The sequence below is a fragment of the Crinia signifera genome, chromosome 9 (assembly GCF_055691185.1).
Source record: "Crinia signifera chromosome 9, ASM5569118v1, whole genome shotgun sequence".
Taxonomy (NCBI): domain Eukaryota; kingdom Metazoa; phylum Chordata; class Amphibia; order Anura; family Myobatrachidae; genus Crinia; species Crinia signifera.
In genome coordinates this window covers 77,327,240-77,334,363 of record NC_139225.1, presented here as the reverse complement: position 1 = coordinate 77,334,363, position 7,124 = coordinate 77,327,240, and positions in this window count along the sequence as shown.

Below are 7,124 nucleotides of genomic sequence, written 5' to 3'. Positions count from 1 at the left end.
GATGAAGGTGTAGATAGTGGATTAAAGATATAACTGACTGAATTAAAGAATAATTTCTAAAGTTATCATTACACACAGGCTTATGACAACAGCCTTAGTCTGATTATTGTAATGGTCAGTGGTGCACCCCCGAGTTTGGTATAAGTTTAACAAGGAAAACAAAAGGGGAAAGAAACTCGGGTGGGGTGCACTCTTAATATCTTAATCACAAAAGTTGTTCAATAAAGATATTTTTTAATTTCTGTTTTTTTTAGTGTGATTTTTAATATATTTGCTGAGTGTTTTAGATTAGTAACCAAAGTTACTGATTTATTTTACAATTAGTCTATTCTGGCGATTTATTAACTCATTGCAGGATTAGATCAGATTGGTGTGCGTAAATGCCCATTTAACTATAAATATAAAAATATGAGAGCTGCTGACCGTCATATATCCTTAATGCCTTTAACCAAGAGGCAGTGTCAATGTGGTCTCAATTAATTTTGAGATAAGGATTATAATCATTGGTCAGCGTAACTCAAAATTTCAAAGGTAGAAAAATAATGACATATACCAAAAAATTATTATCATAATATTATTTGCATATATATTTATATACATATAATTGAGACCACATTGACACTGCCTCTTGGTTAAAGGCATTAAGGATATATGACGGTCAGCAGCTCTCATATTTTTATATTTATAGTTAAATGGGCATTTACGCACACCAATCTGATCTAATCCTGCAATGAGTTAATAAATCGCCAGAATAGACTAATTGTAAAATAAATCAGTAACTTTGGTTACTAATCTAAAACACTCAGCAAATATATTAAAAATCACACTAAAAAAAACAGAAATTAAAAAATATCTTTATTGAACAACTTTTGTGATTAAGATATTAAGAGTGCACCCCACCCGAGTTTCTTTCCCCTTTTGTTTCCCCCACTATCCACGTCAGCGTGGAGTTGATTTTCTATAGTGTGGCGAGCGCAGCGAGCCACCGAGCCTGAAGCGTGGTGAGCCCCGCGAGGGGCCGAGGATTACTTCACATGTATTCCGCGTGCGCTCGCCACGGGCTCGCCACACTAAAATCAACTCCACGCCGTCGTGGACAGTAGGGGTATGAAAAGGTCGCCACACTTCGGGTTGGTGTTGATTGTGGTGGTGGCGTTAACAATGGGGGTGCATTTAACATAGTAATCACCCATCAGGGTGACTGTACAATTAAAAATCGGGTGTGATCGCATCGCATGCCATTGTAATGGCATGCAATGCGACGCAATATTAAAATTGTACAGTGTTGCTCTTAAAACCCGAAAATCGGGTCCCATCGCATCCCTTAAGTAGTGGTATGTGATGGCATACGATTGGCGCCGTGCTGGGAAACAAGTACCAGACAAATTCCTTCCCAAATGGACAAAACCATGTGCACTGCAGGAGGGGCAGAGAGATTTCGATTTGGGCGAGTTATTTTGTTTCTGTGCAGGGTTTGAAGAAAAACCCCACCCAAATCTAAATCTCTCGGCACATGTTACATCTGCCCCACCTGCAGTGCACCTGGTTTTGTCAATTTGAGAAGGATTTTGCCTCTAAGAGTGTATCAGAATAAGGGCCAAAGTTTGGTAAACATTGGTCCAGTCATTCCAAAGTTATGCTGGATATGTTGCTTCCCTGACCCACTTTGTGTATTGGCAGGGCCCCCTTTTGGGCCCCCTTGGCAGGGTGCTAGGGGTGTCTTAGCCCCACAGAATTTTTTCCCAGATTATAAATCAGGTGTGTACAAAGTTTGGTGTAAATCTCTCCAAGTAGATTATAATATGTTCCAGTTATGCTGGAACATATTATATTATAATTTACTGAAAAATGCTATTTATAGATACGGATGGTGGTGGCAGCAGCAGCAGGAATATTGACCCACAGATCACTTTTATATTACTAGCCTAGAAGAGATCGCTTGACATTCAAATACAGCTGGAGCCAGCCTCCCTCTTGCTGGCGAATCGCCATGGCGGAGGTTCTGGCGCTCCGATATTCTTCTCGCGCTGGCACCCAACAAGGGGCGTGGGTGCACGCCATGCAATACAATCCACCACCACTGGGTGGCTAATGCTCCATCAAGCTAGAGTTGGAGTGATATACCGTAATGTGCCAATGGAATCCCGCCATTCGCCGTACGGAGTGCGCTTACAGTATGAGACGCTCGTGCGCGATGAGACGCTCGTAGGAAATGAGACGCTCGTGCCAATGAGTCGCTCGTAAACATCGGAGCAAGCAAAAGGGCTGTGTAGTGTCATGATCCTATACAAACATTTACCTTCACATTCACATAGCCGATGCTGAATATTTTGAACTGTTGGTACTGTGCATAATGTGTATGCAGCTGAAGTCAACCGCCTCCTCCCTTTCCAGGGGTGGAGGGGGTCGACTTGACCTGAAATACAGTACAGTACATTACAGCGCTAATTCATTAAAGGACTGTATCAGACGCTGCCGCAGATCACTTTTATATTACTAGCCTAGAACAGATCTTTAAGGATTTACGCCTGACATTCAAATACTAAAAAGAACTTAAAATTCTCAGGGGAAGATACTAGATTTTTAAAACACGTTGAAACCAAATTCTTCAATCATTACCTGGAAAGTTAATAGTGTAGTGTGATAACTGACTGTTACTGTATTACAGAGCTTCTGCTGAAAAGACAACTTTATATACAGTCCAGGGAGATTAGAGTCTTCCTCAAAGCCTCAATGCGTAATTATCTGCTGTAAGTCACCATTTATGTAAGCATCAGAGGAGTTATAGGACACTTCCATCTTTGCACAATTTAAGAAACAACTGGTTATAACAGGAAGCCTTACAAAGAAATTTGAAGCCAAGGGTATTAAATGGGTTTCGCCAAGCAGTCACTGACCACAAACTGTCCCCATAACTCACTTAACAGCTACTGGTTGGATAGCCTAGGAACTACAGATGTGGCCTCATTGCAGTCCTGCCAAACAGCTCCTGCCGGTGTGTCCAGTCCAGTGAGAATCTTCTAGCATTAGGTTTATTGTTTTGTGAAAAATGCATCTTATGCCGGGTACACACTGGGCAATATATTGGGGCCACACCAGCAGGTATGTACAATGGATATATCTGTGAATGACTGTGGTCACATACATATTGTGTCAGCATTACATTTGCTGCGGGGGCTGTGCTGATTAGCTTGATGTGCCAGACATGTATATCTGGGTGCAAAGGGGTCTCTGAATTTGTATGGGAAACGCTACAATGTAGGAGCCGCAGCTATTTTCAAGCTGCTCTGCTCAGTATACAAACTCAGTCACACACACACACACACACACACACACACACTATTAGTCCACAAATGCCGGGTCGCACACAGGATTAGGGCACGGGTCTATCCCTGCATTTGCGCTAATTTCGGCTCACAGCGACCCAGCTTATTGCGTGTCGCTGACATCATCCAGAGGGTGGGAGGAGCGACGGAGAGTCAGGCCTGCAGGGAAGGAGGCAGCACTAAGGTAACGCTAGGGATGGCCTTTGCCATCGATGGAATGGATGACCATTGATGTTTTTGCCTATTGATGGTCATCCATTTTCTCAGGCTGAGTGGCCTGTGTGCCAATCAAAACACGGGGGCCAGTCTTCACAGGTGTCAGGGACGGAGCTACGCTCTATGTTCTGGCCCCTTACGAGAAAAATTAACTATTCGTTTACGATTAACATCGATGGTGGGAAACCATCTGGTTCTCCTACATCGATGGCAAAACTATTCTACATTGACCATAAACCATCAATGATTTCGAAATATCGATGGTCAGCGCCCATCCCTAGGTATCGCTGCTGCCTTCTCCATAAAAGTGAATGGGACCTGGTTACCCATTCACACTGCCCAGCAATCTGGTTCTTAACTGGATAAAAGCCTTCTTTTTACTCAGGTCTTTTCCAAAGGCCCTTTCACACTGCACAGTGACCGGGGTCGGACCCGGGTTATTTGTGCGGTGTGAAAGGTGTATAAGATGCAGTGTCAGCAAAAAGATGCCCAACGCTAACAGAATTTCATGGGACCTGGTGGCACATTCACATCAGGCCTCTCATGGTACACTATGTGGCTTATTGAGGATGTATGCGGAAATATCTAATCTAATATGTGGCCAATGTCTTTTGCCTTCTCTTCTTCAGCTCTGGGACAGCTACTTTAGGAAAATAACAGGTGTGCCATTATAGTACTACTAGACAAAGGGAAAGGAGAAGGGGAGGAAGGATGTATGGATCTTCTATAAATCACCTAGTAGAAGAGAACACATGATTGATGGCTTATTACCGGTGGTAACTGTACAATAAAGCTACAAACATCAACATCGAAATAAAGAACAGTGAAATAAGAAAAGGGTTTTAGTAAAAACTTACATTGACCAAACCAAAATAATGTTCATTTACAGGAAATTGTTCTGGGCCGATCTCTTTTTCCAATGTTGAGGCATTGGTGCCCTATGGAAAACAACAAAAAATACATTTATATTAGGCAAAACACATAAACCATTGTAATAGTGCAAAATACAAGGTTTTAAAAAAAAAAAATCTGTACAACAGAACACACAATGTATTTGTACAGTGGCTCCAAGCTCTTAAGACACACACACACACACACACACACACACACGGCGCCCCAGCAGAAAGCAGCTCAGTTTACTCATTTGAGCCGCTTTCAGCTCGAAAGCCGCCCGGTGTGTATGGGGCAGCAATGAGTGGTAAGTGCTGATATGGGCTGGCCTGGCCGCTCTCTGCTGGTATTACTATTAGATGAGCGATGGAGTGGGCGGCTTTTTATAGCATCCTGTTATGGAAAGTTGTCCACCCCAGGGGAAAAAAAAAAAAATCGCTAAAATGGGCAAAAATCGCTCAGTGTGTATGCACAGAGAAATTTTCAGCCCAGCTATTTTTTCCACGATCATCTTTATCCATACACGCTGGGCAAATCTCCCAGCTTGTATGGACCTTACCCATTCCCATCTCATCATATTCTACTTGGTCTCCATTACCTTGGCACCACAGAAATGTACCGCTGCCTCACTTCTCATATTTTTAGATTAATCTGCCACTGTTAATCATTAACTTCTTCAAACTCTCCATTCAGTCAGTCTTTGCAAGTCACTTCTTACTGCACTAAGCATTCTTTTTTTGTCTCTCTGATGCCATCACATCCCCACCCCATCCTCTACCACTCAGTCCAGATCAAGCTGATCACCCTCGCATATAAAGTCCTTAATTAATCCTCCCTCTCTACATCTATCTCTAACTTGATTTCTGTGTCTTTCATATGTCATATCTTTTGTTCCTCATTGACCACTGCCTTACATCCAATACGGGTTCCTCCTCGCACACCCACCTCCAAAACTTTTGCCACTTTATACCAGTCACCTAAAATATACTTCCTCATCAGCTTCAAACATGCACTGAAATCACTGTTTCCCCCTTAGCACGCACTGAAATCACTGTTTCCCCCTTAGCACGCACTCTCTCTCGCTGTGCCCCCCCCATAGCACGCACTCTCTCTCGCTGTGCCCCCCCATAGCACGCACTCTCTCGCTGTGCCCACCCATAGCACGCACTCTCTCGCTGTGCCCCCCCCCCACCCATAGCACGCACTCTCTCGCTGTGCCCCCCCCATAGCACGCACTCTCTCGCTGTGCCGCCCCATAGCACGCACTCTCTCGCTGTGCCGCCCCATAGCACGCACTCTCTCGCTGTGCCTCCCCTTAGCACGCACTCTCTCGCTGTGCCTCCCCTTAGCACGCACTCTCTCGCTGTGCCTCCCCTTAGCACGCACTCTCTCGCTGTGCCTCCCCTTAGCACGCACTCTCTCGCTGTGCCTCCCCTTAGCACGCACTCTCTCGCTGTGCCTCCCCTTAGCACGCACTCTCTCGCTGTGCCTCCCCTTAGGACGCACTCTCTCGCTGTGCCTCCCCTTAGGACGCACTCTCTAACTGTGCCTCCCCTTAGCACGCACTCTCGCTGGGCCTCCCCTTAGCACGCACTCTCGCTGTGCCTCCCCTTAGCACGCACTCTCTCGCTGTGCCTCCCCTTAGGACGCACTCTCTCGCTGTGCCTCCCCTTAGCACGCACTCTCGCTGTGCCTCCCCTTAGCACGCACTCTCGCTGTGCCTCCCCTTAGCACGCACTCTCTCGCTGTGCCTCCCCATAGTACGCACTCTCTCACTGTGGCTCCTCTTAGTATGCACTCTCTGGCTCCCCTTAGCAAGTTCTCTCTCGGTGTGCCTCCCCATAGTACACAACCTCTCGCTGTGGCTCCCCATAGCATGTACTCTCTCGGGTGTGCCTCCCCTTAGTATGCACTCTCTCACTGTGGCTCCCCTTAGCATGTACTCTCTCGCTGTGCCTCCCCTTAGTATGCACTCTCTCACTGTGGCTCCTCTTAGCAAGTTCTCTCTCGGTGTGCCTCCCCATAGTATGCAACCTCTCGCTGTGGCTTCCATTAGCATGCACTCTCTCGCTGTGTCTCCCCTTAGTATGCAACCTCTCCCTGTGTCCCCCCCCCCCATAGTATGCACTCTCTCGCTGTGGCTCCCCATAGTATGCACTCTCTCGCTGTGGCTCCCCTTAGTATGCACTCTCTCACTGTGGCTCCCCTTACTATGCACTCATTCGCTGTGCCCCCCCATAGTATGCACTCGCTCGCTGTGCCCCCCCATAGTATGCACTCGCTCGCTGTGCCCCCCCATAGTATGCACTTGCTCGCTGTGCCCCCCATAGTATGCATTCGCTCGCTGTGGCTCCCCTTAGCATATACGCTCTTATGGACAGGCCCCATCCTGTGCAAACTCATCCTGCCTAACCTATCCATTTATTACTGTATGATGTCATATGTTAATGTGTTTGTGCATAGAGCTGCTTGAAATATTGCCATACAAATAAAAGAGAACGGTCTGCAGATCCAGAAGGTCATTTACCATGTAAATGGACAACCTACAGTGTTACATTCCAGCAGCCCACAAAATGAGGCTTTGATGGATGATGTTGAAGATGATGAAAGTGTCAAAGTACTGGTCAAGATTTCTACACCTGAACAGTCCAAGCAGTGGAGAGGTATTTTATCTACCCCTTTCCCTGAATC